The sequence below is a fragment of the Leiobunum rupestre genome, chromosome 6 (genome assembly GCF_980474605.1).
Source record: "Leiobunum rupestre chromosome 6, qqLeiRupe1.1.hap1, whole genome shotgun sequence".
In the NCBI taxonomy this organism is placed as follows: Eukaryota; Metazoa; Arthropoda; class Arachnida; order Opiliones; family Sclerosomatidae; genus Leiobunum; species Leiobunum rupestre.
In genome coordinates, this window is record NC_143389.1 from 56108449 (window position 1) to 56122278 (window position 13830).

The window sequence follows — 13830 nt, forward strand, 5'->3', positions numbered from 1 at the left end:
TCCAACCCTGGTCATAACATTGTTGGAAGTTAATAAACGTAAAGTACCCTAGACGATAAACGCAATTTATCTTTTATATTTGTTACGATTTAACGTCATCACTTAGGCGCTCTTTTAAAGGTACAAGTACTTGCAGCCACCAGTCTCGTCCACCATCTCGAAAGGAGTCTGTCTCTATGGCTGACGCTTTTCATCAGCCGTCGCTTACTTTCTTGTAACAATTCCCGGAGCACCTTCATTATGCAAATCGCCTACTTATAGTTTCGAAGGTTAGCGAGGCTTTCCAGCCCCCTCCCCACCCCCAGCACTCGGTGCGTCTCAAAGGAACGTGGGGGGGGGCTAGGCCCCGAATCTAGAGCCCCCAATTCCCGGGCATTCCCTCAATCTCTCCAGCCGCTCACGCTCGCGTGTCTTGGGAGGCAGGATCTCTCCTTTCTTCCCAAGAGCCTTTTCGGGAGTAGCACGGACGGGGGGAGGACAGAAATAGGGGGCAGAGAGTAGCGTTACATCAATAACAGAACTCTTTGACGACCCCTCTTCGCCCCCCCAACCCTTCGCGCTACGTCCCGCGTGCTCCCAAAGTGTCTCCCCCCTGTCTCCCCCCCCTATAGCGAATCAATATCGACGAGAGTCTCGGCGTATTTTCCCTATTTTTTCCACCCCCCTCCCCTCTCCATCTACTCCCTATTCGACTTTGAATTCCCCCCCCCCTTTTTATCCCGGTGAAAAATAAAATGGACTCGACGTTCTCTGTCTCGCTCTCCCGATCGTAGCCTAGCAACGCTTGCTCCCCCAGCGTCGCCCCCCCGTTCGGTAATATTACGCAATCCGCACAAGAGAGGGAGCTGCCTCCGTCGAGGCCCGAAATCAAATAGCGCGCGCCACTTCTTAGTCGGCAGAGTGCGACGCGAAGGTAGCTGGCTGGAAAGGAGGCGAGGGTTTCGATGTAAAGTTGACATCGAGCGAGCGAGTTCCCTCACTGTGCTCCATTCCCGAACGAGCGCTGGTGAATCGCGGACGCCGATTCCGTTCTAATCGTTTGATCCGGACTCTCTTAGTGCGACGGCGTCTTGAGAAAAGACATTCGATTTGGGAAAGGCGTCATTCGTAGCGCTGATGGACGCGGCTAACGAGCGAGGACGTGACGTCCAGCTTGCCAGATTCCGTTGACGGAAGCGAAGAGAGCGACAACGAGACGCTGAAAGAGTCACGCCGAAGACAACCGGAGAATAAAGCCATACATCAGGGCATCGACGAAAGGTTAGACACGCTTGTTTATTGGTCCTTCTCGCGTTGTAAGGCGTGCTGTCGTAATAGTCTGAGGATTGAATGCCTTGACATTCTGGACTTAATTCGTCTCGTAACTAAATTAGACTAAAAAGTAGCTTTAAGTAAATTTTTAGTCTAATTTAAGACTCGCTTCGCTTTCGAGCCAATACCGCGATTTTAACAAACAATACGCCGCGCTGATTTATTTATTTATTTATTTATTTGACATCAACAAAGACCACGAAGCCACAACAGGCTTATGGGCGGTCTGAAAATGGTTAAATACAAAATTTAAAAAAAGAAGATAAACGTGAATATTCATTGATAAATTGAGCTTAATAAAGATTGAATATGAATAATAATAATAAACTAAGAATTTTGAGAATAAATGGGGGGTAAATTGGGGTTGGAGAGCCACATTGTGATTGCCTTTCTGAAAGTAATTTTGGAAGAAGAGCGCGGAAAGTCCGACGGCATTGCATTAGTTAATTCGACCTCGCCAACAACGTCACGTGTCTTTGATTCGTAAAACATTTATGCAATATTGATTAAATTGGAAAAACATTTAATTTTATACTAAATTTTCTTTATCTTAACTCTGATTTCATTTATACCCAGTTCTGTAAATTTTTCTCTCGTTTCAATTATACCCAGTTCTGTAAATTTTTCTCTGATTTAATTCATACCCAGTTCTCTAAAATTTTCTCTGATTTCATTCATACCCAGTTCTGTAAATTTTTCTCTGATTTAATTCATACCCAGTTCTGTAAATTTTTCTCTCATTTCAATTATACCCAGTTCTGTAAATTTTTCTCTGATTTCATTCATACCCAGTTCTCTAAAATTTTCTCTGATTTCATTCATACCCAGTTCTGTAAATTTTTCTCTGATTTCATTCATACCCAGTTCTGTAAATTTTTCTCTCATTTCAATTATACCCAGTTCTGTAAATTTTTCTCTGATTTCATTCATACCCAGTTCTCTAAAATTTTCTCTGATTTCATTCATACCCATTTCTGTAAATTTTTCTCTGATTTCATTCATACCCAGTTCTGTAAATTTTTCTCTCATTTCAATTATACCCAGTTCTCTAAATTTTTCTCTGATTTCATTCATACCCAGTTCTCTAAATTTTTCTCTGATTTCATTCATACCCAGTTCTGTAAATTTTTTCTCTCATTTCATTCATACCCAGTTCTGTAAATTTTTCTCTGATTTCATTCATACCCAGTTCTGTAAATTTTTCTCTCATTTCAATTATACCCAGTTCTCTAAATTTTTCTCTGATTTCATTCATACCCAGTTCTGTAAATTTTTCTCTGATTTCATTCATACCCAGTTCTGTAAATTTTTTCTCTCATTTCAATTATACCCAGTTCTCTAAATTTTTCTCTGATTTCATTCATACCCAGTTCTCTAAATTTTTCTCTGATTTCATTCATACCCAGTTCTGTAAATTTTTCTCTGATTTTCACTCAGTTCTGTAAATTTTTCTGTTTCCAGTCAGTTCTATTATTTTTTCTGTTGGCACTCAGATCTGCTAATTTTTCTATTAGTTTCACTCATAAGTCAGTTCTCTTAATTTTTCTCTGTTTCCAGTTAGTTCTATAATTTTTCACTTTTTCCACTCAGCTCTGTAAATGTTTCTCTGTTTCCACTCAGTTCTCTTAATATTTCTATGATTTTCACTCAGTTCTCTTAATTTTTCTCTGTTTCCACTCAGTTTTATTAATTTTTCACTGTTTCCACTCAACTCTGTAAATTTTTCTAAGACTTCCACTGAGTTATCTCAATTCTTTCTATCAATTCCCTTGACTATCTAAAATGAAATTTTGTACATTTGATGACGTCAGTGACTAGCTCCTCGGCTATTGAACCAGATGGGAACTTTCATAATAGCAAGCATTTTACACCTATAAATATCAATAAAGATTATAAGCTTTACTTGGCATTTCTCGGAACTTTTTCTTCGTGTTTGCGTTTGTATTTAACGCGTTGAAACCGGTTTCCTTTTAAAATCTTTTATCAAGTACGCGATAATATTTTATTTGAATATAATATGAAGCTTCGAATTGTGGAAATAAGGACGTCGCGAGGCTGCAAAACGAAACCTATAAATTTTTGGACATTTTGACGAGCGTCAGTTAGTTGAAGTGAAGCGAGACGCGTCTTTCCGCTATACGACATCTTCTCCTCGGCTACTTATATAAATCACGCTAGCTTAATTTAAACGAAAGGCGATCCAATTTTATAAAGAGATCTCCCTCCTTATCAGCTGTCACACTCGCTTTTCAAAATGCTACATGACGCGGAAAATTGCAATTTTGTTTATCAAGCTTTTATTTTAAATTGTATATAGAAACAACGCGAGTGTAATAATGGAATCGTTATTTTTATATCGAAGGTCACTAGACCCTCGCGTGACGGCTGGATTATCTTACGTAAATATAGCGGCGGGTAATATTTATTTTGTCGAAACATTACACCTGTAGGAAAAGGCGTATTTGAAATTGGATTACATTTGAAGTGATAAATATTTCGCCGTTGCGGTTTTCTATAGTTTTTTACTTAGTTTTGACGCGGTACTGATGAAAGAATATATTTGTGAAATTATCCGATAAATTGGGTCGAAAATATTTGAAGGTCATATGTCTTTCAAATGGGTAGAGCTTAAAAATTAAATTATTGTTTTAAAATTAAAAATTAAATTATTGTTTTAAAATTAAAAATTAAATTATTGTTTTAAATTAAAAATTAAATTATTGTTTTAAATTAAAAATTAAATAATTGTTTGAAAATTAAAAATTAAATTATTTTTTTAAATTAAAAATTAAATTATTGTTTTAAAATTAAAAATTAAATTATTGTTTTAAATTAAAAATTAAATTATTGTTTTAAATTAAAAATTAAATTATTATTTTAAATTAAAAATTAAATTATTATTTTAAATTAAAAATTAAATAATTGTTTGAAAATTAAAAATTAAATTATTGTTTGAAAAATTTCCAAAATTAAATTATTGTGCTTAATTTATTTGAAAAATAACAGTATTTATTGCGCACAATAGTAAAAGCTTAAAATTTTGGAAAATAACGGCTTTTAATACGCACAATAGTAAAAGCTTAAAATATTGGAAAATAACGGCATTTATTGCGCACAATCGTGAAAGCTTAAAATATTGGAAAATAACGGTATTTATTGCACACAATATTAAAAGTTAAAATATGGGAAAAACAACGGTCTTTTCCGCAATTATTAAAAACTAAATGTTTTGAATAACTTTATTTATTGCGCTCAATATTAAAAGCATAAAAACATTTTGAAAACAACGGTATTTATTTTGCTGTGTATTAAAAACTTATAAAAAACGACTTATTTAGGTCATCGTCAGGGTTGGTTGTAAATCGTTAATTTTATCTGAGCAACAATTAAGTTTTTTCACGTGTTGAATGACCAGGAAAATTAGCGTCGATTACAGAAAGTTAATTATGAAAGAGAAATTAAATGATTTTTTAACAACCACGTTCCTAAAGCAGGAAAACTCGAGCCGTATACTCCTTAATTTACTTTCCCCACGGACTCTCATTACTTTCATTGAAAACGTTTTTAATTACATTTGAGGAAAAAGTTACTTAAAAAAATATTTTTTTTAAAACATAATTTTTTCCTTTATTAAATTTTCTATTGAAAATTCTCACGTGAATTCCTGAAAGTAAACAAAACCTGAAGACTGATGTCTCGTTAAAATTGGGGTAATCAGCAGAATGATCACGATTAAGGTGAAAGCTTAGTACCAGTTCTTTCCGCCAGACGGAGTAGTAAATCGCTGAGGGACGAAATCTACCTTATTTTTAAATCGCTGGGGGACGAAATCTACCTTATTTATTTTCTAGCCATTTAGTTAGAAATAAAAAATTGTTATTGGAAATAAATGCATGTAATGGTAGCAAATTAAATTCCATTACACATTTTTTATAAAAAATTGTAAATTTTAAATATTAAATATAATTGAAAACCAAGTTACTTTAAAGTATATAAACATAAAAATACGAAGGTCTTCTAGCCTTTAATAGTGCTGTCACTGGTGGGATAGCTTAAAATAGAACTCAAGCATGTCGCAAAGACTTCTATAAAAGTCTAAAATAGCCTCATATTTCTCTGCTTTTAGTCTTAGGTAGCATTTTAAGTTTAAAACGTCTGATTAATTAATAAATCGACTATAAAGTGGTTAAATTAAAAACTTGAAAGTTGTCTTACATTTAGAAAGGTACCTAGCGTAATAGTTAATCAATTTTGAAACTATATAAGTTTGCCTAAAAAAGGAAAATTAACAATTTTAAAATAATTAAGGACAGAATGAAAATTGCGTTTTCAACAGATTCTAGTTTAAAATATATTTAACGAAACGTCATTTTTAACAAACCCCAGCTTTTTAGTCCAAACCATTCTAACAAAATGACGTTTTTTGGAATTGGCAAATATCGTATTTTGACACCAGTAAGGTTTTTTGTTAAATAACTAAAGGGTTAATCGAAAATCAACCACGCAAACATATCCTTAGTTGACTGTTGTCGTTGGAGGAGCAAAAACCAAACAGTGATATCTTTGTTCAAACGCTGATAGAACTTTCACACAAGGAAAGACGAAAAAGGTGCGGAAACAATTGCTTTTTGTCGAAGTAAATTTCTAAAAAAACGCGATTTGCTCCGATTTGTCGATTTATATCGGATTAAGGACATTCTTATTGAAGGATATTTCACGCGCAGTATTTGGTTTAATATTTTATTCGTTTTCTCCTTTACCTATAATACCTTTACGTAATTGTATTTAAAGTAGTTTTTTATAATTTTAAAATCAATAATTAGTGTAGTTAAAGCTACCTTATATCTCAATAATTTTAAATTCAATAGTTAGTATGGTTAAAGCTCGTTTATTTTAAATTCAATAGTTTGTATAGTTAAAGCTACCTTATATCTCATTAATTTTACATTCAATAATTAGTATAGTTACAGCTACATTTTATATCATTCATTTTACATTCATTAATTAGTATAGTTAAAGCTACATTATATCTCATTAATTTTACATTCAATAATTAGTATAGTCAAAGCTACATTATATCTAATTAATTTTACATTCAATAATTAGTATAGTTATACCAGCTACATTATATATCAATCATTTTACATTCAATAATTGAATTAGTATAGTTAAAGCTACATTCATTTTACATCCTATAATTATAGTTAAAGCTACATTATACCTCATTAACTAATCAACTGATAATCACCAGAACACTTTTAATAACTTGAAAAATAGTTTTCGGGTAAATCCGCGTTATTAAAGAACGTTTGAAAATTGGCGCTAAATTTTAATTTTGTCTGAATATTCACGATTAACTTGGTTGAAATTTACTTTTTACGATATCAACCCTTAAATCAAAATAGGTCTATTGATAAATCTTGAATAAAAGAAAAAACCTAATATTAATTATCACTATTTTAAACTCGACAATCATCGTAAGTTCAAACCGAATTATCGAAAATAACGTACTTTATCGTACAAAGTATCGTACAAAAATTTTCTCGAAATTATCGACGAGTACGGCAACACTGGTGTAATTGTTAAAATAAAAACATTTTTATAGTAGCAATTTATATAAATGTCATTATTTGCTAGTAGCAAGTTCGAACGGATTTCTAGTCCATTAATGAAAGTTGTCCATCTTCGGCTCGTGTCGGCAATGAAGTATTTCCCTTCAGTCTCTTTGTTAAAATGTTTCTTTTAATTGCTGAGGCGAAAAACTCATTAAAAGCAGAAAACCCTTCATTAGCGTAAACTGTTTGATTATTCAACGAAGCAGCGAGTAATTAATTTCCACGCAGTAATGCCGCTGAATATGTAAAACAATTCGCGAAATTCATTTCAATAAATGGACATGATTTCGGGCGGTCGCGAGTTTCCTCTCTAAATTTTCACATTAATTAATAGCTTCAGTTACGTCATAATTCGTTTCACCCCCCCCCCCCCGCCGTACCCAAATCTAATTAACTTTTAGGCCCTTTTGCTAGAACGGAATTGGCGGCGGACACAATTTAGTCCACATACGTAATCAATCCTATCAAAGTTAATTAAATTGAACGTTCGTGGAAAGAAAAAAGTGTCCTTGCGAATTCCAAATGATCGGTTCGAGCTCGCTTAGTCGTTAAAATGTACTTTGATTTGAACCGTGCTGTTTCCGCTCGTTATTGGCGTATCAGTAAAGGGCTCGCGTGTTTTGGATTCGATCGCTCGGAATTATCTTATTCATTTGACAACAATTTGGTTTTCTGAATGGTAAATATAATAAAACGGTTCAATATTAAAATCTTTCAAGGTCCGGTCCATAAGATAATTAAGTACTTTAAACAAAAGCTCGTAGATTATCTAATTAATAAATTGACAAAGGACTTACGAGGGCGAGAGCTCTAGCATTTTGTACCCGGGTTTCTTAAATAATTTTAATTTAAAAATCCATACGCGTCTTTATTTAATTAATAAAACGCTTTTTTTTTCAAATCAAAAATTGATTTATTTGATTTTAAATTATTTTTATATTTAAAATTATTTCAAGTTTTGTACCATAAACCGAGAATTATACATTGTTTTTTCTTCTTCTCGATTTAATTAAGAACTCGCGCTTATTATTTAATTAGTCTTAATTAAACTAGAATTTAGTTGAATTGCGTTACACCTAAATGAACCGAGTAAGAATCAGTGAGGTTTCCAATTCTTGGATGGCATAGAATTTAGCCAAATCAAATAAAAATAACCGTAGTTATTTCATACGGTATCCGCCATTTTCCAAGATGGCGACCATATTTAATCAACACAGATCATTTCAACCAAATCGGCTAAAAATTATACGACAGTAATATTATACAAAATAATTTTATCCGAAATTTTCAAGACAGCATCGCATTTCAAGCCTAAAAGAAAGGTCATCTACTGGGTGTGACCAGCTAGCCTGCAGAGCGGATAGTTTCCGACAAATAGGTTAACAATATCGACAGTTATTGCTATAGATACACTGAAATATAATAGATAACTTAAATCAAGTGATTTAAATAACATTTAATTCATATTTCTGATTTAAACAAAATTGATTTAAATAATTTTTAATTCATATTTCTGATTTAAACAAAATTGATTTAAATAACATTTAATTCATATTTCTGATTTAAACAAAATTGATTTAAATAATTTTTAATTCATATCGTTGATTTAAAACCAACTTAATAATCAGCTAGGCTAATACCCAAGGCACCACCTTTGGCCTAAGTCATCAAGCGACTTTTGAAGCCATTAATTCAGGTGGCCGGGTTACAATGCGTAGGAGGGTGGTGGCAAGCCCTGCATGCCACGAGATCGAGCCAACAGCTCCCTACACTAACTATTACCGTTAACCTCGACAAGTTTTTATGGAAGGGGAAACCGAAGAACTCGGGGAAAAACTCCTTAAACCAGTGGGGAGAGAACTTGCAAACTCAACGCAAAAGGAGTTGTTCCGAGTTTTCACCCAGTGCCACAAGCTGGTATCGAACCCGGCTCCTCTTGCTGCGAGGCGAAAGTGCTAACCACTCCGCCACCCCACAATTTGTTTAAATAACATTTAATTAATATTTATGATTTTAAACAAATTTATTTAAATAACATTTAATTCATATTTCTGATTTAAATAACGTTTAATTCAAATCTTTTATTTAAAACAAATTTATTTAAATAACATTTAATTCATATTTCTGATTTTAACAAAATTTATTTAAATAACATTTAATTCCCACAGCTGATTTAAAAAAATTAATTAAATAACATTTAATTCATATTTCTGATTTTTACAAAATCTATTTAAATAACATTTAATTCATATTTCTGATTTTTACAAAATCTATTTAAATAACATTTAATTCATATTTATGATTTTTACAAAATTTATTTAAATAACATTTAATTCATATTTCTGATTTTTACAAAATTTATTTAAATAACATTTAATTCATATTTCTGATTTTTACAAAATATATTTAAATAACATTTAATTCCCACAGCTGATTTAAACAATTTAATTAAATAACATTTAATTCATATTTCTGATTTTTACAAAATCTATTTAAATAACATTTAATTCATATTCTGATTTTTACAAAATCTATTTAAATAACATTTAATTCATATTTCTGATTTTTACAAAATTTATTTAAATAACATTTAATTCATATTTCTGATTTTTACAAAATATATTTAAATAACATTTAATTCCACACAGCTGATTTAAACAATTTATTTAAATAACATTTAATACATATCGTTGATTTACACAAAATTGATTTAAATAACATGTAAGCCATAACGCCGATTTACACAAAATTGATTTAAATAACATGTAAGCCATAACGCCGATTTACACAAAATTGATTTAAATAACATGTAAGCCATAACGCCGATTTACACAAAATTGATTTAAATAACATGTAAGCCATAACGCCGATTTTAACAAAATTGATTTAAATCAAACATTGAAACCCGTAAAGAGATTTGATATCTTAGTAGTAATAAAATAAAATATTATTTTAAGGAACTTGAGGGGTGAAACATCGAGATCGACCCTAGGCCAATATAATTACATAACCATTAAAGACGATCTTTAAAAGTCAAGACATGTAGTGTTCCATTTTATCTATAACAAATAATGTAAAAATTTCCGTCTGTTCAAAAAAAACGATTGTTCTGGGAGTATAAGCCAGGCCCGATAGCGTAATATAAACGAGGCTTTGATAAATTTGTATCCCATTCCGTGTAATTATGGTAGAGGGAAAGAAACACGAGCCTGGCGTATTGTCACAAAAAGAATTGAGTTAAAATTAAAAGAACCAGAGATAATAATAAGTCTAAGGGGTGTTTATAGTTTCTAGCAAAGATGAAAAAAAAATCGCTCAAGGCCAGTTTTGCAAACGCGCTTATTGTATAAAGATGACTGCAAAAAAGAACTGGATTTCGCCATCACGTAGACTGGCTTTTATATTTCGTTTCCCCCTTTTCCCGAATTCCCTTTTCAAAGATATTTCCATATTTTCCCTTTGTTCGAACTGACTCCGCTAAGCTATAGAGTTACCATTCGAAGACTTGTTTAGCGGGGAAAAAGTTAGATTAAAAAGTTTTCAAAGCAAAAGTTTCAAAAGTAGTTTAAGGCCAACGTACTTAGTAAACTACAAAATACAATAGATAAAAAACGTACCTAATGTCGGTCTTTTTAAGGGCATTTCCTAAGCCTAAAATTTACTCTTAACAGAAGTTTATCGTTTATTTCTTTCGTGAGAAGCATCATTTTGATATGCGAATAATTTTGCTCACTCGAAACAAGATCCCGCTTAATTTTTCCATGTGATTCGAAAGATATAATTATATTATAATTATAATAAATTACAATTATATTATAATAATAATAATAATAATAAACTATAATTATATTATAATAATAATCATTATAATAATAAACTATAATTATATTATAATAATAATCATTATAATAATAAACTATAATTATAATTATAATAAACTATAATTATAATAATAATAAACTATAATTATTATAATAATAAACTATAATTATAATAATAATAAACTATAATTATAATAATAATAAACTATAATTATATTATAATTATAATTATAATAAACTATAATTATATTATAATTATAATAATAATAAACTATAATTATATGATAATTATAATAAAATAATAAATACGTCTTGTACTGACTTTCTTAATCTATTAAATTAAGATTCCTTATAAATGAGGTATTTTAGTAAATTTAATTTGAACATATTTCGGAGTAATATAGTTGGACAATTTTGAGCCGCGATCAGGGCCACAGACAGCGGGCCCGGACCTCGGTAAAATATAAATTCCAGGCCCCAAAGTTTACAGTTAATACTGCAGTGGAGATAGTTATACGTTTTCGGACAGAAACCCGGCATAAGTATTTATCGTTTGATCAATCCTGGGCTCCCAAGGCTGCAAGGGTCCCCAAGACAGAACGGGCCCTGGTAAGTTGTACCGGCTCCCCCCTCTCTTGTCGGGCCTGGCCGTGATTAATTATTCGCACCCAATGAAAGATACGTTGAGCCCGCAAAGGTACACGTTTCATTTTAATTATTTAACTTCCGAAACGTTGATTAAAAAAACAGATCTCGTACCTGTTTCAAATAACTTTAGCAGTATAAGCTGATGATTGTTTCTCAAAAAAGAGATATTACAAACTTCTGCTCTGACGTATTTTCGAGCCGATCTTGACCTCTTTGAAATCAGCTGTCAGTGGTGACGGAGGAAGTGTCGGGGCAGGGTGAAGTCTGCCTGTTGATCCGTTTTATTACCCAGCTGCATAACGTAATGTCTTATAATCAAATAATGCTTAAAAATCCGTTTAGCGTATCTCTCGAAAGTGGTATTATTAAAAGCACTTTTATTTTTTTATTGCTCCGCGTTCGCTGCGGGCTCTGTTTATTAATTTATCTAATTCAACCCTTTACCTTTAACTCCGTCCATCTATCTCGGTTCGGTTTCTTCGTCTGTCTGTGAATTTAGTCGTTTCGAAGGTCGAGGGTGGCTCCCGTTTCTAAGCGGTCCGGGGACCTCTTGTTTGAAATTCTGTTATCGGGCGTTGGGCTGTTACGCGCGGTTTTTTCGTTCGACGAGTGGAGCTGGGGACATGGTGCAGAAGGCTTTCTCTTATTTGGCTTTATTTCTTTCCATTTGCGAGTCACTTTGTTCTTGAGGCAGCAGCCTTCGTTTTTTAATGGGTGACTCGCTTGGCAGCTGATGCGTTTCCGCTCTTTCGAATTGTTGCCGTAGATTCCAGACCAAGATACACGCGCAGTATGACTTTCGATAGTTGCTTTTGAGAAATATCAAAAATATAACTTTACGAAATATACCGAAGAAACTACAACTCTGTGAGATTCATTTATGCCTGCGATAAATTTCCATCGATGGTCGCAAGCTTCTTTTATGCGTTTACGTTAAAATGATATTGATGGTCGCAAGCTGCATTTATGGGTAAGTTGATATAATATTGATGGTCGTAAGGTTCTTTTGCGCTACGTTGAATTGCTATCGATGGTCGCAAGCTTCATTTATGCGTACGTTAAAATTATATTGATAGTAGCAAGCTCCTTTTATGCGTAAGTTAAAATTATATTGATGGTAGCAAGCTTCTTTTATGCGTACGTTAAAATTATATTGATGGTCGCTAGCTTCTTTTATGCGTACGTTAAAATTATATTGATGGTCGCAAGCTTCTTTTATGCGTACGTTAAAATTATATTGATGGTCGCAAGCTTCTTTTATGCGTACGTTAAAATTATCTTGATGGTCGCAAGCTTCTTTTATGCGTACGTTAAAATTATATTGATGGTCGCAAGCTTCTTTTATGCGTACGTTAAAATGATATTGATGGTCGCAAGCTTCTTTTATGCATACGCTAAATTGTAATCGATGATCACAAGGTTGATATTGATGATCGTAAATTTATTTATGTACGTTAAAATGAAATCGATTTCGTAAGGTTGTTTCGAGAATACGCAAATTTGCGTCGGATTGTTCGTAAGCTTCTTTCGTACATACGTTAAATTGAAATCGATAGTCATAAGCTTATTACGTGCATGCATAAATTGTCATCACCGGTGGTCGTAAGCTTCTTTCAAGCAAATGCAAATTGTCATCGATAACCGTGAGCTTCTTTCAAGCAAATGCAAATTGTCATCGATGATAGAAGGCTTCTTTCAAGCAAATGCAAATTGTCATCGATGATAGTGAGCTTCTTTCAAGCAAATGCAAATTGTCATCGATGACCGTGAGCTTCTTTCAAGCAAATGCAAATTGTCATCGATGATAGTGAGCTTCTTTCAAGCAAATGCAAATTGTCATCGATAACCGTGAGCTTCTTTCAAGCAAATGCAAATTGTCATCGATGATAGAAGGCTTCTTTCAAGCAAATGCAAATTGTCATCGATGATAGTGAGCTTCTTTCAAGCAAATGCAAATTGTCATCGATGATAGAAGGCTTCTTTCAAGCAAATGCAAATTGTCATCGATGATAGTGAGCTTCTTTCAAGCAAATGCAAATTGTCATCGATGACCGTGAGCTTCTTTCAAGCAAATGCAAATTGTCATCGATGATAGTGAGCTTCTTTCAAGCAAATGCAAATTGTCATCGATGACCGTGAGCTTCTTTCAAGCAAATGCAAATTGTCATCGATGATAGTGAGCTTCTTTCAAGCAAATGCAAATTGTCATCGATAACCGTGAGCTTTTTTCAAGCAAATGCAAATTGTCATCGATGATAGAAGGCTTCTTTCAAGCAAATGCAAATTGTCATCGATGATAGTGAGCTTCTTTCAAGCAAATGCAAATTGTCATCGATGATAGAAGGCTTCTTTCAAGCAAATGCAAATTGTCATCGATGATAGTGAGCTTCTTTCAAGCAAATGTAAATTGTCATCGATAACCGTGCGCTTTTTTC

General features: G+C 32.8%; 1 protein-coding gene across 1 annotated transcript in view; it reads left to right on the forward strand.

The window, feature by feature from the left end:
• Positions 1-898: 898 nt before the first annotated feature.
• Positions 899-13830, forward strand: part of LOC149942678 (uncharacterized) — a 53366-nt gene continuing 40434 nt past the window's right edge. Inside the window, exon 1 of the mRNA XM_090178295.1 lies at positions 899-1260. The gene's annotated coding sequence lies outside the window, so the exon portion shown is untranslated. The remainder of the gene's footprint in view (positions 1261-13830) is intronic.